Consider the following 27575-nt stretch of genomic DNA (forward strand, 5'->3'; position numbering starts at 1 on the left):
TTCAGATCAATTGCATTGTTTCTCAAATGGTGATAAAGTTAAATGAGGTTACTAAACAGAGAATGTCTACATTTCAAATAAGAAAAGACAGTATATAAAGAATTTGTAAAGCAAAATAGTTTGTAAATGCACCTTGGGTTAGCCAATATCAATCACTTCAGTCATCAAGCAGTCTTTCTTCAGGACTCTGTTCAATTCTTTACAATATAAAGAATCAAATATTAATATTCAGTTAGCATTGGATCTTCTGCCAATACTCAGAGTGTTTCTTTCTAGATTTTTTTTTTTTTTGAGATCTGACTAAAAGAGTTTTCCTGATGACTTACAGTAGTTCCCAATTTGTGTTAGATGATTCCCCAGAACAACTTCTTCTTTTCTTACTGAATTTTGGATTCTTACAGAGAAGCAAATCAGAATAGACCTGAGTGATGTATTTCAGACTATTATTTATTCACCAGAAATATGTCTGCCAAAATGGAGGGCTTCAGGAGGTGCTATGCCAGAAGGTGAACTATCCAACAAGTTTTACACAAAATGAAAAAATGAGACAGAAAAGCTCAAGGATTGTTTCAGAACTTCAGAAATTTTTGTTTTTCACACACAACTAATAAAAGCCAAGGAAATGAAGAATTAAATGCATCAAATTAGTACCATTCATGACAATGTGAATATGAAGTTCAACAAGGCGAAGTACAAGATCCTGAGCCTGGGCCAAGACAATCCCAAGCACAGATACATACTGGGGGAGGGGGCTGGGTGTGGAGCAGCCCTGAGGAGAAGGACTTGGGCTGTTGGTTGATAAGAAGCTGAATATGCCCTGGCAACGTGCACTTGGAGACCAGACAGCCAACTGTGTCCTGGCTGCTTCAAAGGAGGCATGGCCAGCAGATCCAGGGGGGTGATTCTGCCTTTCTACTCTGCCCTCATGAGACCTCATCTGGAGTGCTACACACAGCTCTAGGGCCCCCAGCACTGACCTGTGTTAGCCCAGAAGAGTCCACCAAGATGACCAGAGGAGGATTGAACCTTCTCTCCTATGAAGATGGGCTGAGAGAGCTGAGGCTGTACAGCATAGGACTTACAGCAGTGTTGCAGGACCTGAAAGGAGACTACAAGAAAGGCAGAGGGTGACTTTTAACAGGGGCATGCAGTGACAAGACAAAGCAAAATATTTTTAAACCAAATGACAGCAGGTTTAGATGAGATTTTAGGAAGTAATTCATTACTGTGAGGATGGTGAGGCACTGGTAGAGGCAGCACCTAGAAGTTGTGGATGTCCTATCCCTGGAAGTGTTTGAGGCAAGATTAGCTCTGGCTTTGAGCAACCTGTTCTATTGGAAGGTGCCCATTCTGTGACAGAGGATTTTGGAAATAGATCACAGAATAATCAAGGTTGGGAGAGATCTTCTAGGTCATGTAGTAAAAACCATATCCTTAAGTGTTACATCCGGATGTCACTTGGACTTCCAGAGATAGCAACTCCACCACCGCCCTGGGCAACTTATTCTAACCACACTGTCAGTGATTTTTTTTTGTCCTAATATCCAATCTGATCTTGTTCTTTCACTTGAGACATGCCGGAAGAGATGATCATTAAGGTCCCTTTGAGCCCCAACCTTTTTATGATTCACAAAGGGTGAGGAAGTGACCTGCAGAAAGTCTCCAAGGAAACCACAGACAGAACCAGAAACCGAGGTCAACCCTCAGTGTCACACTCCACTTGCTATACATTAGGCTATAAAAAAGATCACTGAATTTCTTCAAGGCTTAAACGTTTCTTTAATATTTTCTATATGAACAATTTGTTTGATTCTTATTCATAGGTGTCAGGCTTGCGAGAAAACCCTAGTAAAAAGCATACATATATACTGACCGATGTACCAACCAAGAACCAGATGTTATTCAATGAAAAGGTTTCCCTTTTTATTGAAAATTATTTGAACTCAGTTGCCAGTTTCTCAGAAATTAGGACACCCAAATACATGGAGGAATTTTCCGCACATTTTTCATGCCTTTATTTGCTATTAGAATATGTAGCATACTTCTAGCACTTCACCAAAATTTTTTAAAGACCACTAACCCAAGATGAATGTGACAGTGACCTTGCCAAAACAACTTGAAAATAATGTCTTCTATTAAAAAAGTCATATTGGAATTATATATTTTCCCAGAAATTATATATTTTCCCAGTTTTGTTTGAAATGTTGAAAGTATTTTATTTTTTCTTTGCCTTCCTTTTGAGCATATTCAGGCAGAAATTTTAGTCAAAATGCAGTAAAGACAAGCTTGAGCAATTAGAATTGTCATTAAGAATGTAATTTGTGAGATACATATTCAAGTCCATGCTGTTACTATTAATCAAATATTTCTCTAACCTAGATAAAACAGAAAGTCCTGTAAAAATAGACTTTCACTTACATCCTATTCCTAACCACTAAATAATAGGACCCACTACACTACATGGTCATACACAGTGGAACAGCTTCATAGTGCAAGTTGAAGAGACAAGCTGAAGTCTCATTCTATAGATAAGTAGGATGCTCAAGTGAATTCAAGTAAATCTGTAACATCAGTCTTCTTCCTGATGTTTTTTTCCAGAAAGACATAAGGAAAAGTTCACTTAAATGAAAATCAGAAGAAAACCAATGCTACAAACAAAGCATAATTTAGCACACAATTATCTTTCCCTGCCATCTTGATTTTATACAGTACTAAGAGTAAAATAGTACTTTCATAAACAGAGGGATGCACATGTAAATTTGATAACACTTTTTGTTCAGTTTTCTCCATTTCTCTCAACAGTTCAAAAATATCTCTCTCTTGTGTCCTAAGTTCTCTATGTGGAGTGGACCTACTGACATCCTTAGTCACTGAACACCAGAAATCCTCTCTGGCTTCCTTGAAATTCTGAAGTGACTACTGTTTTAAACAGAAAGATCCATTAAAATGAAAAGGTTGACATGTTTCTCCATGATTCATGCTAGGTAAGTTTTCTAGTATTTGTGTTGTAGATTTATAGAGGAAATTATTTAAGTGATGATGGATGTAAGTAGAGATATCACATCATAAACATACACAGACATAGAAACCTTACTAACACCAGCATAATACACATGTAAATGTGTTGGTACTTTTTGTTCAGTTTTCTCCATTTCTCTCAACTTTTAGAAAAGATTTCCTGGTCTATGTAGCTCTTCTTGCAATGCAAAGCACCTTCAAAAAGAAAAAATATGAATAGCTATATGAAAATTACTCATGGCATAGCCTATATCTTGTGATATGTTTAGAACAGCTAAGAGTAAGCCTTAGTAGTTTAAACCATTTAGCTATAACAAAACATGCTATTTGCATTGTCAGACAGACAAGAATGTGTTAAACAACACATCAGAAAACATTCTTTTGATATTTCTGTCCTACTCAAAAATAAGTCTTTCCGTGAGTATAAAGAAACACTTTGCTCCTTTATTCAGTGACATTGTGTGGTTTATTTTTTGTGACACACATTTCATTTTACGTAAACTAGTTACAACACTGCCTGTAAAAGAAATCAATCTCATCAGCACAGAGGGGGCAATTTTTTCATCTCCAGTTTGACAGGAGAGGGTACTGCAAAATGAATTACTGGAGGAAAGATGTGAGGATTACTTCTAAGTACTTGCTGACATGTTCCTCCCAGATATCTTTTGGCACAGCTTCACTGAGAACTGACTCAAGCTTTACAGAAAAATGTGTTTACAGAGGACCCATGGTAAGTATAATAGTTTTTTTCAGAGCAACATGAACCCAATCTATAGTATTATTGATCTTACTATATGCAGTAGTTTAGTCTGCCTGTCGGTGCTTCATGAGTAATGGAGTCAGGAGAGTACAACACTTTCACAAATGAGGTTATTTAAATATGGAATTTCAATCAAGTTTCTGCTTGATTGAAGCAAAGAAAGTTTAGCACTGTTAGATGGTTATGGTGTTGAGATGAGGATGTGGGGGATAGCTGCAAATGCTAATAAGCAGCCTTCAGGGCGAAAAGGAGACTTCTGAACTACAGGGGACTTCCAAAATTCCTAAAATCCATACTCTTCACATGAACTACATGCCACTCCCTATAATATGTTTATAATAAGAGATCTTTTGCCCATGTTGCAGTTGAAGAACAGGGTCTTTGGTAATTCTTTACTGCTATTTTGTACATGATTTCTTCTTCATTATGTGGATTATTTCTATGACTGTGATACAGGAGACAAAAACACCTTCCTTCTTTCAGGCATGCATGTACATACATGTGCAAATGTACACATATGTATTTCTTATATGATTCATCAAAACCTCTGCATCCTCTGTGTATGTGAAATGCTCTATTATAATTGATGAGGGGATTAGGGAAAGTCTTTAAGCTTCGTATCATTTAATAGAATTTTTTATATGTTCCATTTACATTGTTTTATCTAGTCTATTTCACTAATTCATGAGGGAGAGTTCTGTTGTTAGGGTTACTAACACAGAGCATGAGAGAGAAATACCCCTGAGTAAAAACCTTATTAACAGCTATTCAGTGAATTTAATTCTTTCTGGAATACTGCCACCAATTACTTTTTGGCATGCTGACTTACACAAGTTTCACAGTATCTTATACCAACAGTTGCCATGAGTACACACCATCAGAATTACCTTAATTGGCTCAGTATTTTGGAAGTTTCAGCCTGGCATGACCTGAGCTCACATGGACTAGCAAAATGAGAAGGGAAAACAAAAGAAGTAAAATTTGATGTTGAGGCAGGTACATGAAGTCTGTCCACCCTTTCTGAACTGTAAAGATTTTGTTTGCATTCTTTCTCTGGCATATTTTAACCTTAGAAGTTCCCATTTAATATGAATAAAATGCAATTCCAAGGAAAAGAGGAGGCTTATCATGGAATGTTCTTATATTGAATGACCACTGGCCTGAATTTGGCCAGGACAGAGTAAAATTTTCTCAGTAGCTGTGAGCAGGAGGGGCTGGAACCACTGTGGCAATGTTTAGATTGTTATTCATACCACCTCAGGTCATCATTACAGAAGAAGGGCGTGGTGGTGTAGGGAGAAATTGTGCATTGCTGCAGTGAGCACTTTTGTATTTATCCTTTTTTTATATACTTTTGTTATTAATGTTGTTATCGTTAATTTTTTAAACTCACTCCTCTTTCCAGTAAATTGTTTCTTATCTCAACCCATGCTTATAACCTTTTGGGCTTCCAATTTTCAATTCCATCCCCAAAGTGAGAAGGGGAAGGGGAGGGAGGGAGGGAGGGAGGGAGGGAGGGAGGGAGGGAGGGAGGGAGGGAGGGAGGGAGGGAGGGAGGGAGCATATGATTTAGGATAGTCTTGGGCGGTAGGACACTAAACTGGGCAGTGCCACTCCTAAACCACAGCATTCGGCAAAAGCAAAATATGTGTAGAAGGACTGAGATGCATTTTGGGCACTTTAGACATGAAGTACTCATTTTAAGTGGATAAGGATTTAGTTGTATGGTCACATCCATAGTGGTCAACAGCTAAGAATCCTGATGGAGACACCAATGATGAGTGGTGTCCCTCAGGAGTTTGTACTGGGATCAGTGTTATTTATTATCTTAATTAATGACATAGAAGAAGGGATCGAGTGCACCCTCAGCAAATTGCAGATATCATCAAGCTGAAGAGAGTGGTTGTCACACTTGAAGGGTAGGATGCTGTCTAGAGACACTATGACAAGGCAAATGGGCTCAGGGGAATCTCATGGGGTCTAATAAGACCAAGAGAAGGTGTTGCACCTGATTTGGGGCAACCCTCAGTATCAGTCTGGGCTGGGGGATGAAATGATCAAGAGTAGCCCTGAGAGAGGAACTTGGAGGTGCTGGACATGAGCCAATAATGCATACTTGCAGCCCAAAAAGCCAGTTATATCCTGGTCTGAATCGTAAGAAGCATGGTCAGCCATTTGAGGGACATAATTCTGCCTCTCCGCTCTGGTGAGACCCCACCCGGAGTGCTGCCTCCAGCTCCCGGGTCCCCAGGACGTGAAGGGCATTGACTTGTTGGAATGAGTCTAACAAAGGAACACCAAAATGATTAGTGGGACAAAGCACCTCTCCCATGAGGGAAGGCTGAGACAATTGTGATCATTCAGCCTGGAAAAGAGAAGGCTTTAGGATGACCTTAGCATTGCCTTCCAGTACCTGGAAGGAGTCTGCATGAAATATGAAGAGTGATATTTACAAAGGTGTGTCATGATAGGACAAGGTGGGGGGATGGTTTTGAACTAGAAAAGAGTAGGTTTGGATTAGATTCAAGGAAGAAGACCTTTACTGTGAGGGTGGTGACAGGTTGGCAAGAAAATCTGTGAATGTCCCATCCCTGGATGCATTCAAGGCCAGGTAGAGTAGGCCCCTGAGCAACCTGGTTTTTGGAAAGATGATCCTGCCTATGGCATGGGGATTGATCCTAAAATTATCTTTATGGTCTTTTTCAAACCAAACTCTTTATGATTCTATGATTTTATACAGGAATAGGTATTTTCATGACTCTTAGTAAAATTAAGACCATTTTTATCAGGAGGCGCCACTTCTGTAATAATTCTTAGTCCAGACCGAAAGGGAAACTTTTGTGTCCAGTCATCTGTGGTTTTCTTCTGACAACAACAAATTTAGTGTACGGAAGAAACACTGATATGTGATTGTGGACTGACATGGAAGAAGCTTTTCTTCATCCTGCATGTCTAATGACAGTTTATAGTTTTGACACAGTGACTTTGTGACTTTCCTATTGTAAGAATAGTTATTTTTGTTATCCATGAATATATTAGGATGATTTGAATCCTATTGAGCCTTGACCTAAAAGACAAGTTGTGGAATAATTATCTCAAGCTAATGGTGAATTGTGTATATATTTATTTCCTTTCTATTAATTTAGAAGGGGCTGCCTTTCAGCTCTATAAACTGTAACATCTAGTTATTACAAGAAATTATTTTATTTGCTGTCCCTGAATCATACATTATTTTGAACACTTCAGTACTTTCCTTTTTTATTGTCTTTTCTCTGACCCTATACAATTTAAACTCTTTTTCTTTAAATGCTGCTTTTTTGGGATATATATATATTCATATGTATGAATGTATATTGTCCACATTTAGGAGTAAGTGAAACATTGACATCTGTATGTCACTTACACAACATTATAAAACCAAGAAGCAACTCTATTTTATTAAAGTCAAATCAATTTTCTTTCTCATTTAGATCACTGCCAATTACTTTTATAAAATGTTATAATTAGTCTTAATGTGTCATTACTGAGAAAAAAATGTTTATATGAATCTTAGATCTAAGTGTGTCAAATGGTCATTGCAAACAGAAATATGAATCATAAAGTCTCTCTCAGTTTTAAAGGTCCATTGTTTTTGAGGTGAATTGATTTCAACAATAAAAATTGTATCTCTTGCTTTACAATATTGCAATTATCTATCTTCCCTAGGTAAGAAAGACATTACAAAAATTAAGACCTCACAGTACTTTGTGAAAACATCAATTAACTTCATTTGTTTCTATCAATGGTCAGTAAATATAGATGAGAAAAATCTGTGCCTTCTCCATGCTGGTTACCAGAGTGTGAAGTGAAGGTTTCCAAATAAATCACATGCAGGTACACAACTCTTACCCAATATGTGTTTTCTTTGTAAAGTTTTCATGTGTTACTTAAAATCTAGAATACCATGGGTCTAAAAAACAATAGACCCCTGAGCACTAAATGCAGAGTGAAATACAACCCTTACGCTAAAGTGCTCACATAATAAAGGAGCTCACAATTGAGATGCTTTGATTGAGAAACTGAAGTAAAGATACTGGTACACTAACAGAATAAGATAATTGTCTCATTCAATCAGATGAAAGGGAAAGAATTTGAGAGAAGGTCTACTGGAAAAAAAAAAGTGCCACTACAAAACAATACTGTCTAGAAGGAATTTTAAATTCAGACATGCATAAACCATACCCACTGCTTTCACTGAGAGTTGTCTGCCTATAGCAGAGAGCAGAGCTCATCTTTAGCAGTTGAGGCACAGCTCCTAAGTGATGCTTTGTATATTGTACAAAGCTTACATTATTCCTAGGTTGAGAAAAATAACAGACAAGATTCTCCCCTACCCTCCTTGGCTTTTTGCCATTATACCCATTACTGAAACACACTGTCCGGTGCTCATTATAAGGATGAGGTCATGTCTTGTGAGGTAGTTTTGGGGCTAATTTCCCAAGTGAATCAGGAATGTACAGCTCACTTAAGACACATTCCAAATTCCAGCAATATCAGGAGAGTTGTGTATTAAACGTTGGATTGTTGGATTGCCCTGTATCTTTCACCAGTTAAAAAGAAAAATGTGGTCTTTTGGCTCCATCATTAAAAGCAGCATCAAATGTTTTGCCCATTGAGTTATTGCATATGGAGAATATAAGAAAATATATAAGGACAACAGAAAATACTTGCTAATTTTGTGATAGGGACAAGAGTATAATTTTTTTTCCGTGTGAGTTCCTCTATATTTGCTAGCATTTAAAATAATGAAGCACATTCATATTAAAGATAAAGTAAAAATAAAGCCTCTGGGAACTAAATAGTCAAATATATGAGGACTTGAAAGCTTTATTAAAATATCCATGCTCAGCTAACACCATGTTTTTTGCTTTCAATTTCAGCAAGAGGAAAAGCTTTCTGTCTTTCAGACAATACTAAAATAAAGAGACATCAAATATATAAAATTTTATGTAACAGTGAATTCAGTAAAAACAATTTGCTAATAGTCAGAAATTTACCTTATGTTTCTAAAAAGGTACAAACAATGGTAAATAACAAACTCAAAGAGGTGATCTCAAAAGACATCAAAAAGATTCTCAGGAAAACTTGGAAGGTGATTATTTGAACTGAGAACCTGAGAATTGAGTTAGAAGCTCAAATGTAAGGAAATATTTGTATTCCAGTTCTGATGTTTTTTATCTGTGTTTGCACTGACAAAGATAAAGTTCATAGTGGAAAAACATGGCTGATTTGTTGAGCCTGTGTATTTTCTATTTTCAAATGTCTCATCTACGAGACAGCAAATAAACAATATATGACACTTACCTTCACTGTAGATGTGAGTCTAGCGTTTTATAACAAGAACAAATTTAGCTGAAAACTCTGTCAAACACTTTGGTCAAGACTAAAGCTGACTGAAAGTTGTAAATATATTTTTAAGGCAAAAGAAAGGAAACTCAAAGGTTCACTTCACTTTTAATAGATAGAAATCATAATTTCTTTTTTTTTCCAAATTTTAAATATCACAGAAAAAAGCTTAATTTAAAAGACAGAAAATATTATATTTATAATATTCATGTTTGTATGTAGGTGCATCCATATACATATCCATTAATATTTATGCACGACTCTATAGATATAGATTCTTATTCACAATCAATATATGATAGTGAAAAAATAGCCCTGTGTCAGCAGTAGAATGTGGATCACCACCTTGATGTAATATTTGACACACTGGACAACCTGAAATGCAACAGAGTGCATAATTAAATTCTTCTTTTAGGAAGAAGGAGCTGTCATGAGAAGAGGAGACTTCCTCAACCCTTAGTGTGAGGACATTTCCTTGACCCTTAGTGTTTGATTGCTCTGTCAGTGCCCCAGGAAAGGAAACCCTTGTACCTGACCAGTCTGTCAGTGCCCTTTAGGGGAACCTTTCACTGAGCAGTGCTGCTGGACTGGAGGGCACTTTGACTGACTTATTCACACCAACAGCACAAGGCCCCTCAGCAGGTCTTACCACTTATGACCTCACAGTGGGTCTCCCACTTTACTCAAGACTGTTACCCACTGCCAGTGACTGCCAGCACCTGTGAAGGACTCACCAACGCTTTACAGCAGAATTATATTATTAATATTATTACACGATCATTTTAAGCTTCAAGGATTGTCAGTGACAGTATCCGACAACAAAAACCTGTTCAAATTACTATCTCAAGTCCCCAGCACAAGCATTCAGCATGCACAGAATATAGTTCTAATCCAACAAGCATCCCTATGAGGGAGATAGGGATAGGGTTGACTGATCCCAGCAATAATGATGGCGCCTTCTCTAACTTTTCCTCCATTCTTGACCTATTTTTATACTGTCTTTTTATGTTTATGTGGAGCTTGGGTGAGTGTAGTCCCACCTTCCATTTTTACTCATTGGTGTCAAATTCTCTCACTTCACTTTTAAAGATATCATTAAAAAAACATATTGCATGTGCCCAGTGAGGGATAGTTGTACCTTGGATGTGGGCAACTTTGGGATGGATGTGTGCATTAATCTTAAAATAAGGCTATAATGAACCAAGTTCATATAGGGAAAGAGATTTTGTCAGTTTTGGGCTCATCAGCAGGACAGCTTCTCCTGCCTCCACTATTTGACAGGTGCTATGTGGTTTCTCAGCTGCAAAGTACCACTGAGTTCCCCTCCCTGAAAGAGTTTCCAGAGTCTGAAAAAGACATGGTGTGTCCACTTTGCTCCACCCTCCAATCCGTTCCCCTTAGCAGCTGTTTACTGTTGGGGAATCATCATGGAGCATACCAACTGTGTTCCATCCAGGGAGCAGCAGCTGCATTTTACTCTATAATGTCTGTACCATTACAACTTGTGTTAGGATGTGAATATAACTTAGTTGCATTTGATGTTACCCCCAGTCATCCTTCCAAAATAAGCACAAGGATTCAATCTTGCTTTAGGTCAAAATCCCTAGTTTACAATGAGAATTAGTGCTCTGCTCTTTCTGTGATTCTGTTTTGCACTTGCACTCAAGGCAGAATTTATGAGAAAAGGACAGAGTCCTTCCAAGTTTCTGCCTTGCTTTTTAGATTTCTATCCTTTGGCACTTTCTTAAACAACATAACACTGAAAACATTCTCTCTTCCTAATAAAGAGATGAAAGGCTTTTTTGGTGGTTTGAAACAAAAATAAAATTAATTATATATAGAAGTAACAAGTAAAAAGTCTTGAACTCCAGAGGTCTTACTCCACTTCATCATTCTGTTGAAAATATTTATTTATGAACTTTTGCAATGGACAGTGGCATTTGGGTAAAGACCATTATTGACTTCTGGTCTATGTTTGATTTAATAATAGACTTAGAAAATCTCAGAATCTGTGGGATCTTCTGTACTGTCACATTGTGAATAAGAACCTGACCGGGTACTTTCAATTTATAGTCAATATAAACCTCAGGTGCTGTCAAATTGTGCTCAGGCACAACCAAAATTGTAAAAGAAAATGAAGTCACAGAGTCACAGAAGGTTTGAGGTTGGAAAGGATTTTGTACATCATCTAGTCCAATCTCCTTGTTGAAGTGGATTGGTATAGATCAGGTTGCACAGGTTCACATCTGGGCAGGTTTTGAGTATCTATAGAGAAGAAGGTACTTTACCTATCTGGAAACCTGCTTCAGTGTTCTGTCACCTTCAGGGTAAATAAGTTCTTCCTCATATTCAGCTGGAACTCCCCATATTTTAGTTTGTGCCTGTTGCCTCTTATTCTTTCAATGAGCACCACTGAAAAGAGCCTGTCCCCATTCTCTTGGCACGTGACCTGAAGATATTTGCATGTATTGGTCAGATCTCCGTTCCATCTTCTCCAGTCTAAACAGGCTAAACTCCCTCAGCTTTTCCAGCAGGTTGGCACCCTGTCCTGGCTCAGGCCCCTCCCCTCCACCAGCTCTCTGGCCTGTCCAGGTCTCACAGAATATCAGCACAGCCTGCTGGTGTCAGACACTCCTTCCAGTTTTTATTATCAGCAGAATGGCTGAGGAGACTCTCTGTCCCTGCATCCAGTTCACTGATAAATAAGTCAAACAAAACTGGACCCAGTGCTGTCTCCTGGGCACCAATGCAAACTAAAGGATTCCAACTAGGAACTGTGCCACTGAACACAGCCCTCTGAGCTCTGTCATTCAGACAGGTCTCAATCCACCTCATTATTCATTCAACCTGCTCAAACTTCCTTGAGGATGCTACAGCAGACAAGTCAAAAGGCTTGCTGACGTCCTAATAGACCACATCCACAGTTCTTCCCTCATCTAGACAGTCATTCCATCATAGAAGGCCATCAGATTGGTCAAGAAGGATTTTCCTTTAGAAAACCTGAGTCGACTTCTCCCAATGACCATCTTGTCTTCCATGTGCTTAGAGATGACGTCCAGCATGAGCTGTTTCATTATCTTTCCTGGAATGGAGGTGAGGCTTTCCTTCAGTCCTCAGGTACCTCTCCTGTTCTCCATGACCTTTCCAAGATGATGAAGAGTGGCTTAGCAATAATATCAGTTAAAATATTATCATTTCCCTTCTTCAAAACAACCATGTAGTCTGTTGTGGCTCTCACGCGCTGCGGCCGGTCGGAGCAAAGGGGCGCCGGCTAGCTGCTCCTTGCAAGACCGCAGAGGGGCGCCACAAGACTGGCCGCTCCCAGGTTCCCGTCGGGACTGCCAGGTAGCGGTAACAGCCAGCGGCGTGGGTGCGCAGGCTGATGCAATGAGAGGCACGAGGATCCGAAACAGAGGAAGAAAGAAGGGACACTTGTTTAGGTTCCAAGACGCCTTTAATCCAGGGAGAGATCCAAGGAGAAACGACAGCCGAGGAGGGTCCAGGGACAAATGTCAAAGAACAACTGTCACGGCTAGCCTTATAAAGTAAAGGGGCGTGGGGCGTGGAAATACAAAGGAGCCAATAGCTGAGGGAACAGACAAGCTGATGTAATACATACGAACTAATAGGAAACGTGAGGGGGAGGGAGAGAGGCTTGGGAGCAAATCATAACACAGGCTAAGGATTACTGACATAGAATTTTCTCGAAAAAGGTAGGGGGGGTTAACATAATTGACAAGGGCAAGAGGCAGCACCACGAAGACTAACAAAACTAAATAAGGAATTGGAGGGAGGAACAGGGGACGTCTTACTTTAACTGACAAGCCAGTGGCGGGAAAAATTGGAGAAAAACAACCTAGGGACAAACCATTGTGGGGGTTTAAATGGGGGGAAGGAACAAACCATTGTACAAATCAATCAAGGAATTAAGTAACAATAACAACTTTAAACACACAACGCCACAGTCTGTCTCTTAGAAAAAAATGAAATATAATTAATCAATAAGACTACTCTAATATTGAACTATACTGTTGATATCCCTGACACAAATGTGACTCCTTAGAATAAAGGTATTAATATAGCATAGTTAATAAAAAAAACCCCAACAAACAAACAAACAAACAAAACAAAACAAAAAAAAATCTTGTGGAAAATTTGTGTGAACCAGAGTTTAAAAATGAAATAGAGAAGCAGCATGCAGCTTTAATGAAATCTTTCTCATCTTGCTGCCTCCATTATCTGTAGCAGTAACCATATAAAAACTATAGTATTTTCTTACCCTGTATTATCCATTTTGCAAATAACAATTAGTGGTCATTTGTGTAATTTTCATTTTGAATGTGCAGTCTTCAAAGACTTCTGCTCTGTTCATTCTTCACTGTGATTCTTTCTATTCTAGGCAAATTTGAGTTGCTAGTCTCCAATACACCAAATTTAGATTTTTCTCTTTTTTTGGAGGGTTTTGGTCTGGCGGTGAGTTGTGGTTTTTTGCTTTGTATGGTCTTTGATAGTTCATTGTCCTACAGTCAACCTGATAATGTACCATCCATTCATTGTTAGCTCTCATGTGGTATCCCTCAGGGATCGGCCCTGGGGCTGATAGTGTTCAGCATCCTCTTGGTAACATGGACAGTGGGATTGAGGGCACCCTCAGCAAGTTCACTGACCACACTCACTGAGCTGTGAGGGGCAGTTGATGTGCTGGAGGGAAGGGATGGTATCCAGAGGGACCTGGATAGGCCAGAAAAGTGTGACTGTGCAAACATCCTGAGGTTCAATAAAACAAGGTCCTACATCTGAGTTGAGAGCAGCACTGTGGAGAAGGATCTGGGGGCTATGGCTGATGAAAAACTCAACGTGAGCCAGCAGTGTGTGCTCCCAGCCCAGACAGCCCATGGAACACTGGGCTGCATCGAAAGGAGTTTGGCCAGCAGGTGAAAGGTGATTTTCTTCCTCTAATTTGTTCTTCTGAGACCCCACCTGGAGTGCTGCATCCAGCTCTGGACTCCCCAGTGTAAAAGGACATGGAACTGTTGGAGAAAGTCCAGAGAAGGGCCACAAAGTTGATAAGAGGACTGGAGCACCTCCTCTATGAAGACAAGCAAAACTGGGGCCATTCAGCTGGGAGAAGAGAAGGTTTTGTGGACACGGCTCCAAAGAGCACCTAGCAGGAAGCCAGAGATGGGTTCTTTGTCAGGAACAGTAGTAACAGGAGAAGGAGTAATGGGTACAAACTGAAAGACAAATTTAGGATAAATATTAGGAAGAAATTCTTGGCTGTAAAGGTTGTTGAACAGGCTGCCCAGGAGGTTGTGGATGCCCCAAACCTAGCAGTGTTCAAGGTTGGACAAGTCCTTGAGCAACCTGGGCTAGTGGGAGGTGTCCCTGTCCATGGCAGGAGGGGTTGGAAATAGATTATCTTTGATGTCCCATCTAATTCTTATTTTTCAATGATTCTGTAATTCACATGATTCATTATTATGAATAATTTATGATGTAATTATGCATTATGTTTATGAAAATGTTACAGAGCATTGTTCTGTTGTTACTGCAAATGCTGAGGATAACAAGCAGATTTTGTTAAAAGTACAGAAAATAAAAGCAAATTGTGATTTTTTTTTTTATATATCATGGTTGGCATCTATTTAGAAACAGATGAAGTGAGAAATGGATTTTTATCTGAAAGTTTTATCAATTATCTGGAATTTTAATGAGATCCTGCAACTGAAATTAAATTAATATACATAAAGGTGTTGTCTAAAGTTTATGGGGAAAAATGTGAATCTTACTATTTCCAGGAGAGGCTGCCTTGAGAAAAGACACTGATGACCATCTAATATAAATAACTCCAAACAAAGTAGAAAAGACTAGGGATTGCTATTGCTTTCCACCTACAATCCACCACTACACTTCCCCCCATCTCACCAAAACCCCATGAAGCTGATAAATGCATTTTCTTTAACTTAATAACATGCTTGTTAGGAGAAGTTAATGATTCTCTTTTGAATTGGAATATATATGCCAGGGTGATCTATTTGTGCAGTACTTTTCACATTACAATGACTCTTGAAATTCTCCATGATACATGAGTAACATTTAAACTTCTGGTGTGAAATGAGAAGATTCCCAATACCACCTTTAATATCCAGAATGCATTCCAAATACAGTCTCCTTCACTATGCCTACCTTGATATAATAGAAAAATGATGTATTTTTTTAGAAAAACATTTCATGTGAACCGACCCAATTTCAATAAATTTCAAGGAGTGTGTGGTCAGAACCATCAGTAACAATACCAAATATGCTTAAATGATTTAATAGCAACAGTCATATCCAGCAGCAATCCTCTGTAGTCTCAGGTTTCAGTCACAATGTTAAAAGTAGCACTAGAAATTGCTCTCCAAGCTTGAAAGGGAAATTGTTACACCTTTTCTGTGAAAAAACTAAAGAACAGTTTATGTTGCTATATGTAATTGTTTATGATTAATTCAAAGAGTAATAGTTTCCTGTGTTGCTAGGAAACAGCTGGCATCCAAAAGATAAAATTTTTTCTTTATAAAGCTTTACCGTCTGAGTGTACCATCTAATACAAATATGTATATATTTTCCCAATTTCAAAGTTTCTTTAAAATTCACTCACAGATTAAGTCATCAACCTTCCTAGGCAAAAATCATATTTCTGAAATATTGAGAATATTTAAAGACTAAGGTCTTTTTAATTTAAAACTTCTATCTAACTTGCTTTCAATGTTTAGAGAGAGTCTTCATTTTACACAAAGTTTTTTACTGTGAATAATTCAGCCCCAGCTTATTGGTAACATGTAAAGTGAAGATATTCAAGTGTGTGTGCATGTGTAGGATGTATTCATTATAAACAAATGTTACAAAATGAAAGTATGTTCTATTATGTGCTTCATCATTAAAAAATAATTGCAACATTAAAACTTTTCTTTTTCTCTCCATAAAGAAATCCACATCTTCTCACTCATACTGAGTGCCATACTTCTGATATTAGGAATAATAACAGTCAGAAAATTATTTTCAAATTGATTTTCAGAAAAAGTCAAACAGAATAATTTCTGACTTGCAATTGTTTGTTCATGTACATTTTGGCATGACAAGAAAAAATTAGATAACAAAGAACAAAAGAAATTATATTGATATTTAAGATGATTTCATGATCCTTTTTACAGGTTAGATTTGAAGACACTTGGAAGTAACATTAAGGCAATATTTCACAGTGGACATTAAAAAAAAATAAGGTTATCTGGAGTTAAACCCATATTTGCATATCTAATTATTGTCATTATGACACTATTGACTCTCCAGTGAAAGGGTAGGTGAGACTGCTGAGATTAGCTTTAAAATATGCTCTGATCATCTGTGGCGGCTTCCTCTGAATATGCAGTATTAATTCTGCTATTCACTTAAAAATAAAAGCAATTTCTACAGCCACTGCAAAAATATACATTGTATATATTACATACAAGGCACATTAAAGTTCCTTAGAAATTATTTTTATTCAGTTTGAGTTAATGTACAATACTTTTTAAATACAATAAGAAATCCACATATTTTAATTTTCCTCAACATATACTGGTTACTATTTCTAACAGTACTTTAACATTAACTTGTCTGGATCCATTCTACTTGTGACTGACTTATATTTTATTGAGGAGGATTTTGACAGCGCTTTTAGGTTTACCCCTAAAAAGAAAAATGAAGACTAATTCATGCCCAAATTGATACAATAAAGAACAAATATCCATCAAAAAGGTTTGAGATGCATTGTCAGAAAAAATATTTACCTAATCTCTGGTTCTTAAAGCCTTTCATATATTCTGAAGTAAGAGGGTTTTATCTTTTCTAAAATTCTCTTTTCCAGAATAGATCTCACACCCTTGAAGTCATAGGAAACCCATTCAGTCCAATTGGTGCAGGGTCAAACACTTAATCCTACTGTTACAGGTTTGTATAGTCTTGTTATCTGTGTAAATGTTAAATCCTTCTTTTAACCCAGATAAGCTCTTGGCCTTGGTGATACCTTCAGGCAATTAGTTTCCAAAGGTGCTTGTGTGAGAATGCTTTTTCTTTTTATCAGTCATAAAGTTGCAGCATGTCAATTTTCCTGGATGTTTAGTACTGTGAGACAAAGTGGACACATCTCTTTAAAGTTTTCTCAACACTATGGAATGAAATGAAATGAAAATTAATGGAATGAAATGGACATTTTTCCATTTCTAAGTTATTCAGTCCTGTTTCTTCAGTAAACAGTTCATCCCTTTTCAGTTATAGGGAGGCAGAATTAGGAGTCTTTCTGCTGAAAGTAATGCTGAGTGAGTTTGTTCTTGGTTTAAACGAACATTAGCTCTCAGGACTGCTACTTCCACATTCTGATCTGCAGCTTTTTTTGATGTTATGTCTAATTTTATTTAAAAATAAGTGTTAATTTAACTATTTTGAGAAAGATGTTAAATGATTTTGACATATGGGAAATGTTTTCCACCAACTAAGCTTCCTAAAATATATGTGAAAGAAATTATCTTGAAAAAACAATTCAGAGTATAGAAGCAGACAAATAAATAAGAGGGAATTTTGGATGTATTTATACTTTTAATGTATTTTAATTACACTGGCACTTTCATTTTCCGTAATTGCACCTTAATTGCATATATTTTTCTAAATTTAAAAAAGTAGTTAAAATGGCATTGTACTAGATGAAATAATTTCAGGCACTTACTGCAGCTGTTTTAAACAATCCATGTGTGGAATAATTTCATGGTCTTATTATATAAGACATTTAAAAACTGTACTTGAGCAATTCTGCCTGCAATCAACAACAATCCTACAATACCATTTTTTAGTCATCAAAAAAAAAAAAAACCACCCCCAAAAAAAAAAAAAAAAAAAAAGAACCAAAGCTGAAACCTGTGAACTAAAATAGACTATTCCTTTTGCCTTCTGCATGGCCTCTTGAGGCTCCAAAGTTTTGAAAATCATTTGACCTAGGTTCCACCTTCTCAATTTTGGGGGCTCTTGTGGCCTAACCCCAGCTGACACCTCAGCTCCTTGCAGCTGCTCTTTCACACTCCCCTGGTGGGATGGGGAGAGAATCACAAGGGTAAAAGTGAGAAAACTCATGGGTTGAGAAAAAGACAGTTTAATAGGGAAAGCAAAAGCCACACACATGAACAAAGCAAAACCAGGAATTAATTCACTGCTTCCCAAGGGCAGACGGGTGTTCAGCTATACACAAAAAAGCAGGGTGCCATCACACATAATGGTGGCTTGAGAAGACAAACACCATCACTCTGGACATCCCTCCCTTCCTTCTTTCTCAGTTTTATGTGCTGGGTGTGATACTCTATGGTCTGGAATATCCCTTAGATCAGTTGGGGTCAGCTGTCTCAACTATGTCTCCTCCTGACTTCCCATTCCTCCCCTACTTCCTTGACAGCAGGGCAGTGTGAGAAGCAGAAAAGCCTTTGGCTCTGTGCAAGAACTGCTCAGCAATAACAAAAACATTGGCACTGTGTTGTCAGCAATGTTTTCAGCACAAATCCAAACCCAGCCCCTTACCTGCTATTAGGAAGAAAATTTTCTTTTTCCTAACTGAAACTAGCACAGAGACTAACTCAAGGAATTTTCCTTACAGATATGGTTCTCACTCTTTATTACTTTCTGATGCATTTTCTTATTGTGACTGTCTGAATATTAAGGCAAAGAACCCCACATTTATGTCAGATTTCTGTATGTGGCTGGTGTTTTGGATTCTCTTATGAGAAACACTTTGTGACACATTCTTTCTTGAAAATGTAGGACTTTATTTGAATACCACTCACGTGCATAATGTGTGTCATGCTTGACAGTGACCACAGTCAGTTTGTGGAACCTGAGATTACATTTCAGTTTAGAAGATTTTAGCCTTTGAATTGTACATAATTACAATTATCTAGCAGGCTGCTAATACTGCAGCAATTAATATTACAATTAATATCATTTTAGCGGCCAGGCACCACACTGAAGGTGAAGACTCATTTTGTACAAAGCATTAACATATTCTCTAATTATCTTTGATGGATTTGATATTGAATCTAAAACTAAAGGCAAATGTGGCCATGACAGATAATCTGAAAAAAGTTGAAACCAGCAAACAGCATCTTTGCAAGAAATCTGTTGTTGTGTGTCAACGGATTTCATTATACCTTAAATGTTTTTGCTAAAGCTCTCAGTTAATTCTTTGGGAGTTCTGTTTTAAAGCAAGAAATTTCATTGTGACTCTTTGTGTTGGATTTTTGCTCTTTTTTCTGTCATGCACTTTGCTCTTCATTGTCCAAGGTGTGTTTAACAGTATGTAGGCTATTTCCTTTCATCCTGAACATATTATTTATACAGATTCAGTATTGACTAACCAATAAACTGTTTATAGGCCATTGCTAATGAGAAGCAATTATTTGTAATTTTACATTTGGAGATGTTTATAGAGACATTGTAATAAAGTTTATGAAACTATTAAGTTTCTCACAATGCAGCAATGTGCACCATTAGAAACAGGCACAAAGGTTCTGGGAAAAAAAAAGCAGACAATTACAGCCAGATGAAAACTAGAAAGTGAACAGAGAAACATCCTTGATTCAATACATGCAACAGTGAAATGAATTTGCCACCTTTGTTCTGTTTCTGCCCTGGTAAAACTCTCCCTTGGCTTTTATAATGGAAACAGATGGTAGGGCATAGAGCAACTGTTCCAAATACCTACATCATCAAATATGAGTTATCTATACATTCCCCTTTCCAAGCATAAACATAAAAAGTAATGTGCAGTTTACTCTAGCTTAATATATAATAAATAATAATAGCAATATCATTTAGAACTTTTATGGTACTTTTCATCTGGAAATCTCAAAGCAGCTTACACAAGGGGGATAGCAGAGTAGCTCTGGCATCAAAGAGCCTTTCAAACTCACACATCATCCATTTGAGGAGTGCAAAGAACACAAAAACTGAGAAGTACGTTCCTCCCATAGGCAAAGTTACTGCTAAATCTTGCATTGTTTTAGCAACAGTCTAAAAGAGGTAGAATTGCAGCACTAAAACTATGAAGATACATGAAAACCTAAAGCTTGGTATACAAATTTCCCCCAAAAGGTAGATAGTGAGTTCCAGGCCACTAAAATCCATGTCACAATGCTTTGCTATCAGTCACAGAGGTATCTCCCCTTCACTGGGGAATGAGAATGACAATAGGACTTAAATTCTACCCGTTCTGACTCTATGCTGTAAAAGAATCAGACAAGGATTAAGTCCACCAAATTATCACAGATCTTTATAGGTAGTTTGGTTTTATGTGGACAGTCAAAAAAAGAAGATAAAAGCTCAAAAAAAAATCAGCAGATTTTTTTTTGCAATGGTAAGTTTAACAAAAATCCACAATTACAGCAAAAATATGACAGTGTTGTTAAAAATAAGAATCCTCATCTCTACAAATCTCCTCTTTCTTAATTTTTTCTTTCTTCATCTATTTTCTCAGCCTTTTGGACTCAAATAATTGTAAAGGGTGAATTTAAAGGGAAAATGTAGGAGGAAAAGAAAGGAAATTCAAAATATTTCAGACGATTTTTTTTCCTATTATTTATCTAGAATATTATCTGAAAATCATTTTTTTTTCACTCTTCTAAGTAAAATTCTTCAGAAATATGAACATAGAGACCACACAGAGTATCTAGTATGTTGTTGTAGATGCCAGGGAAGACAAATAATATTTTGATATTTCTGACAGAAATAGTTTTTTAACTTTACATTCATGCTGTTTCTTCATCATGTAATTTAATGCTATATTTGATATCTACATAATTGTGTAGGTATCAAATGACAGGAAACAGTCAGGAAAGTCACCTGCAATTTCCCTGTTCCAAGTCACAGGGAAACAAGTTACCTGTTTCCTTAAAAAGCAAAAAAAAAAGACAACACCAAAAAAAAAAAAAAAGGGAGCTACATTCTAGCAACTTTTGGCACATTTTTCTATAATTTTTAGTTGATCTCTTTCTTGAAATATTGCTAGACAGACAGTAGGTTATATATCACTGATTCTTTGATCTCCTACATTTAACTGAGGACACTAACAAGATCTTTCATGTTTAGAGGCCAGAAATGAGTAAAAAGCAATGTTTCATGTAAAGACTGACAAATTGTCTTTTCTTCTTTTTCTGCCACCCCTCCTTTTTTTCTCTTTGTTGTCTTAAAACTGTCAACTCTGTCTCAGAGATTTAAAAAAAAGAGATTAATATGAAAAGCAGAACTGCCATTTCTACAGTAGAGTGACTAGCCTGAATCTCTGCTGCTTTTCCTGATGAAAGCTGGGAGACATGGTAGTCTGTCTGTGCACTGAACTCACTCCATCTACACTAAAAGCAATACATTTCATTGTTATGGTAAAATGAAGTTAATACCTATTTCACAATTCTACCTCCATAGGAAGGCAAGGCTTTGTACACCAAAGATTTCCAAAAAGCTGATGCAATGGAGAGGAAGGCTTTTCCTGTTCTAAGCAGTTGTAGATGTCTGTACCTTAACACCCTTTGTGTTTAAGTTAAAAATGAAATCAGAACATTTTCTAACATGAAAAAAAAATCCATTTAAATTAAATTCCACCTGATAAGGTAAGACATTAACAAGCCTTTTAGGATTAGATTGTCTTGTATACTTCAGGCTTTTACTAATGCATAAGAGAAATCAAAGAACTAGTTCTTGTTGTCTGTATTTCGATCTTGCTATTGAATCTCCAGGATGTTTTATACAGTGTTACATCCTAAGACCGAGTTGGTAAAGGAGAGTGCATATACAAAACTTAAATGAGTAACCCTTATGTGCAGCAGATGGAACCTTGTCACATACAGAGGTAATGGTGAAACCTCCCCACTCCAGGATCAACAGTATAGTTGCTTCTTCATTATGACATTTTACACTTTTGCAACAATTCTCAGCATTTTGAGAAATATTTTTAAAGATGTCTAAAGTGAATGTCATAAGTTTAAAGTCAGTCACTGGTTGACTAGGTAAGTAGTAATGTCTATTTTCATTTGAGCTCCAGATATTGTTGTACAGTAATTTTGGCTGCACTGGATTGCTCTCCTACCATTGAACATAAACTACAGAATTAATTTTTCAGAACAGCTTTTTAAAACAAGGAACAGTAATCTCTTCCTTTGATATGAACTATAGTTGAACAAGCAAGATGACCACATTCTGTTCCAACAGAACTTAACTACTGAAGCTAAGTGGTGTTGATTAAGCAATTGTTCCTGCTAAAGCAAAAGGCTTCAGTGGTTAAGTGGGCTTTTTGAAAACTGACCTTTTTATCATCAAACCTAATTGATGGCTTTTCTTTTCAACTTACCTATTGCTAATAGGCTTCTTTGTGTCTGTCTATTCAGAAAGATTGCATCTTTAAAGCAGGTTATTTTAGAAGGTCACCTTATCAAACGTTTGCTATTGACTAAAATTTGTAGTCAGCCAATTATACCTAATTTATGTGGCTGCTTACCTGCTGTCCTGTGATTGCCCATAAACAATGGGCAGGTTTTACCTGAAACATCTGATTGCTTTTAGAATTGTGACTGTATTTAAATATACACTATCCTGAATGTCTTTGTTGCTACCTTAGTTCACATTAACTTCAGGCCGTAGGAAGCTGGTGGGGTTTGATTTATTTTCAAATGTACTGGGTGAAATTCTATACTGAATAAAGTTTAAAAAAAGTAAATGGATAAAATTCAGTGAGGCCAAATGTTCAATTGCAAATTCAATTTCTAGTAAGAAAACAGACAAACCATCACTTATAACTATTCAATCTAGCATCAATGAAGTCAACTAGAAAAACTAGCACTGACTTCAAACCAGACATGGTTTAGTTCCAAAAGGATTTCTTTTAACTGACTGAAGATTCCCCAGTTTTTCCATTTCACTTCAGGCAGAATGAAGGCTAAATCCAAATGACTCAAGGAAAAAAAAAATCTAATTTCTTTTCTTTTTTTTTTTTTTTTTTTTTTTTTTTTTTTTTTTTTTGTTTCTTTGTTTTTGCTTTGTGGCTAGATGGAGCTCACTGTATGAATAGGAAAATTTCATGTTACCATGCCCACACTGTAATCTTCCTCTAACAAAAGTGATTCATGTGCACTAGATTGTCAGAAGCGAAAATTGTCTTCCATTTCAGACTTAAAATAAAAAGCCATTGGGAAACACAATAACCTGTTCAGTTGCTCTTTCTAAGGTTGGAAACTAGACCTGGGAATACTGTGATTAAAATGAAGCATGGGTGTTACATTGCTGGCGTGCAAAGATCATCACCTTGTATAAAACAGCTGTTTGTCATTATTTAGGACAATAATAGGAAATAAGAAAAAACATTTTCTGAGTGTATTGCAAATGAGATAGTTGACCATGATGGATGAACAACAAGGAAATCTTAGTTTATATTTATTGAAAGCTTTTGATAGATACAATTTCTTAGAGGAGGAAGGAGACAGCTGTCTGGCTTCCTGCATATCACAGGACAGAGTACGCAAGACCTTCTTACACTTCATCTCAGCTGCTCTGTAGCAAGGTAGTAACGCAAAGTTTCAACAGCGTATTTGCATCCAAAGGTGAGATAGTCAAAAGTAATTCACCCATTGCTGAAATAAGCACGGAAGTTCTTCCCCTGTACTTGGCACTGGTGAGGCTGCACTTGAGTGCTGTGTCCAGTTCTGGGCCCCTCAGTTTGGAAGGATGTTGAGACGTTTCAGCGCATCCGGAGGAGGGCAACGAGGTTGATGAGGGGCTTGGAACACAAGCCATGTGAGGAACGACTGAGGGAGCTGGGGTTGTTTAACCTGGAGAAAAGGAGACTCAGAGGTGACCTTATCACTCTCTACAACTCCCTGAAAGGTGGCTGTAGTCAGGCGGTGATTTGGTTCTTTCTCCAGGCAGCAACTGTCGGAATGAGAGGACGCAGACTTAAGCTACATCAAGGGAAATATAGGTTGGATATTAGAAAAAAGTTTATTATGGAAAGAGTGATAAAGTGCTGGAATTATCTGCCCAGGGAGATGGTGGAATCCACCTGGATGTCCATCCCTGGATGTGTTTAGAAAAGTCTGGATGTGGCACTTAGTGCCATGGTTTAGTTGAGGCGTTAGGGCTGGTTTGGACTTGATGATCCTGAAGGTCTCTTCCAACCTAGTCATTCTGTGATTCTGCAATAAAACTGTCTGAGAAGGCATGGCAACACTGCATAACAAATTATCATGAGGTGTGAAGTAAAGTAGGACTTCATCTGCAATCCAAATATGCAAATTTAACCACCTGAGATTATTTTTTTTCTGTGTTGATAACAGAACTGAAATCCGATTTCTTTGAATAACTTCTTTGAGAACCTTTCAAAACTCTGGAAGCAGTTCATCAGGTTTGGGGAATACAGTCCAGCTTGTTCAATCACATAAGAAGGCACAAATGCCAGAAATATTCCCCCTCATATACACTACCTACATTCTTCCTAAAGCATATGATTTATCACCTTGAGTGAAATAAGAATTATTCAATGCATTTTTATGTTATCAAATCAAGACTAAAAGCTATAGCATGAAATTAAATTACAATATTAAATTTCCTTATTTCCTATGAGTTTCTCATTGTTAAGAAGATTAAATGATGATGATGATGACAATGATGACAATGATGATGCAGCAACCAACTAAAATTTGGGAAAAACTAAGCACAATCTCCTTGGACAAATCTTTCTTGGCTAATGAAAACATCTGATGCAAGTTTACTGGAGGTTTTATTGCAGATAAAAAATTTGGAAAATTGTCAATATCATTAGGTCTTATAGTCAGTTCAAGAAAAGACTGAAAACTGCAAAGCCTCACCTGCCAGCCCCCTCAGCTGGCATTTCAACAGAAGTTCCCCAGTTTTAACAGTGTCTCTGTTTCTTGCCCATTCTTCTAAAAAGACCACATACAAAGTAAATCAACATGGCTGAAAATTTATTCTTACTGGTCACTGTATTGCTTCACAAAAGTAATTGTCAAAATTTTTTTACATACTTTCATGAAAAAAGATGTATATTGTAAAATGGCTTGTGTAATTTATTAGTTCCTAATATCCCTGCTATGGTCTAACTCTTAATTAGTTCTGGAGGAAAAGCATATAATTCTAAGTTAATTAATAACAAATAAGCTGTTGACCACAATTGTCATTCTAAGATTAAAAAAAAAAAAAAAAGGAAGAAAATTCAGCTACCAAAATTAATATACAATACAATTTTTAGAAAGAGTTTGCTTATGCCTCTGAACAGCAATAGAAAAATTGATTTGAAAAATCAGAATTTTCCATAAGATTGAGATGATAAGAGAAAATAAATTCCCTTTTTTACTTCTGGAGTGATATAACCACTATGTAGTTTACAAGATGAATTTAAAAACACTTTTCTCAATTGCTACCTTTGCAGCACAATTTGTAATTATAAGAAGTAAAGGTTATAAAATTGTAACTGTTGTTACTGACCACTGCCAAGAAACAGTATCCAACAATTTAAACAATTTAGAGGGCAGGGAATGTGTATAAAGGAAAATAAGTTTATATAGCCTTTTGTCACAGAAATTGGACAGAAAGAGAAAACTGTGAGTGGACACGTCAGTAACTGAAAGGGAATTGATAAGAGAAGTAACTGAGAATAAATTAGACATCTCATGAAAAATTCCTGTTCTATTCCAAGTGTTTTAATTAATAAACAGATAAATATGCACCAGACCCTAAAAGAATAATATAATTTTCTCTGAACACTTATAGAATAAAATCTTTTCATATGAGTTTTTTCTTCTTCAAAGAAACATGACTGAAAAAATGGTTCCATTTAGTGAGTATTCTCAAACTGACACAAATGAACCAAAAATCTATTTCACTAACATTTGAGCTAAAAAGAGAACTCTAAATAACTTTAAAAAATTATACAAGTACGTTTTCTATTTTATCTTAATTTAGATGCTACAGTTTTTGTTGATGACACTGCTTCACTGTCTAAATCTCAAAAGAAAATTTTATATAACCTGAAAATATTGCTGGGGAAAAAAAATCCCTTCTTTACATCACCTGATGAGCAAGTCTGTTTTTCTAAGTTTGAAAAAATGGACACTCTTGCACAAATTTTTAATTTATTTTTAAAGATTAGGAACAAAAAGAGATTTTCTATTTCTGCTTGTGTTTAGTTTATTTGAATGGGGTTTTTTTCCCCCTGCTGAGTAGTTTTATATTCTATTGCAAGGGTAGGTGCAATAATAAAAAAGAAAATACTAAAAAAAAAAAAAAAATCTGAAGTCAAGCAGGCCAGACGAGGCTTGCTGCCAGTCTGATCCAGCAGGAAAGCTCTTATGCTTCAGGGAAACAGAACTCCTCGTGTGGCCAGCCTTTTGAGTTCTCATATTAAATAACACCTTTTATTAGATCAGAAATAATTTCTGGGGTATGGTTGGTCAGTTTTTTGCATATGTAGTTTACATCATGTCTTCTTACATGGTTCTGAAGTGTTAAAAATTATGAAACACTCAGTTTTTGGTGGCAGAATCCAGATGTAATTACTCGAAATAAAGTTGTAATTTGAGCCCTTTTGCTGTAAAACCTAATAAATAAAAAAACAACTTTTTTTTTAAAGAGTCCCTGTGGCCGGTGTGCTGATGCAGTGTGTTTAATGCAGAAAACAGAAATCCCTGAATATATTAAGTACAAAGAATGAGCCTGCAAGCCACCTCAAAGGCTGTATCTTGATGACCTTTTACAAGACTCTTAGAAAGAAAATTCCTTATCAGCTGTTACTTGATTGGTAATTTATGTCTCAAACAGCAGGCCATGATACAGTCATTATTCTAGATACTTTACAGGTAGAGTAGTTTCAATTATCATTGCTAATACGTACATAAATATATATATACCTGTATGTTTACATATTTATTCATACTGCAAATATATTAATACTGTGATAGCTGGCTAGGAAGAGAAGATTCAGAGCTGTTAAAACTTATGTGCTTTTTAAAAACTTCCTGAAATTTAACAGAAATATGGATAAGTAAACTTTTCTCTTTGTTTCTTCTTCATGTCTGCAACACACACCAGCTGACCAAAGACTGAGCTCTCAGTTGGAATAGTTAGTAGAGGTCTGAATTTAAGTCATTCAGACCTTATTACACTAATTAATACATTGTGATACCAAGAATTAAGGGTGCTTCACCTTTTCATCAGAAGGACTCTCAAGGACTTGATAAAAGTTTGTCAAAACAAATACTTGAATTTCTCACTCATATTGTGCTAACCTTGCATATTTAGTGTAGTGTGGGCACAACTGCAGGAAGAAATTTGAAAATAACCAACCATATACATGCAT

The 27575-nt window shown here is 36.7% G+C and overlaps 1 long non-coding RNA gene across 4 annotated transcripts in view; it reads left to right on the plus strand.

Annotated features, from left to right (window-relative positions):
- The window catches only part of LOC135304690 (uncharacterized), a 102441-nt gene that overhangs the window by 15314 nt on the left and 59552 nt on the right, over positions 1-27575 (plus strand). Inside the window, exons 2-3 of one of the 4 annotated variants that reach the window (XR_010365966.1) lie at positions 2803-2984; positions 17049-17131. This is a non-coding gene — a long non-coding RNA (uncharacterized LOC135304690). The remainder of the gene's footprint in view (positions 1-2802; positions 2985-17048; positions 17132-27575) is intronic. The other 3 variants (XR_010365967.1, XR_010365969.1, XR_010365968.1) reach the window with 3 other exon arrangements.

Source organism: Passer domesticus, chromosome 1 (assembly GCF_036417665.1).
Source record: "Passer domesticus isolate bPasDom1 chromosome 1, bPasDom1.hap1, whole genome shotgun sequence".
NCBI classification, from domain to species: domain Eukaryota; kingdom Metazoa; phylum Chordata; class Aves; order Passeriformes; family Passeridae; genus Passer; species Passer domesticus.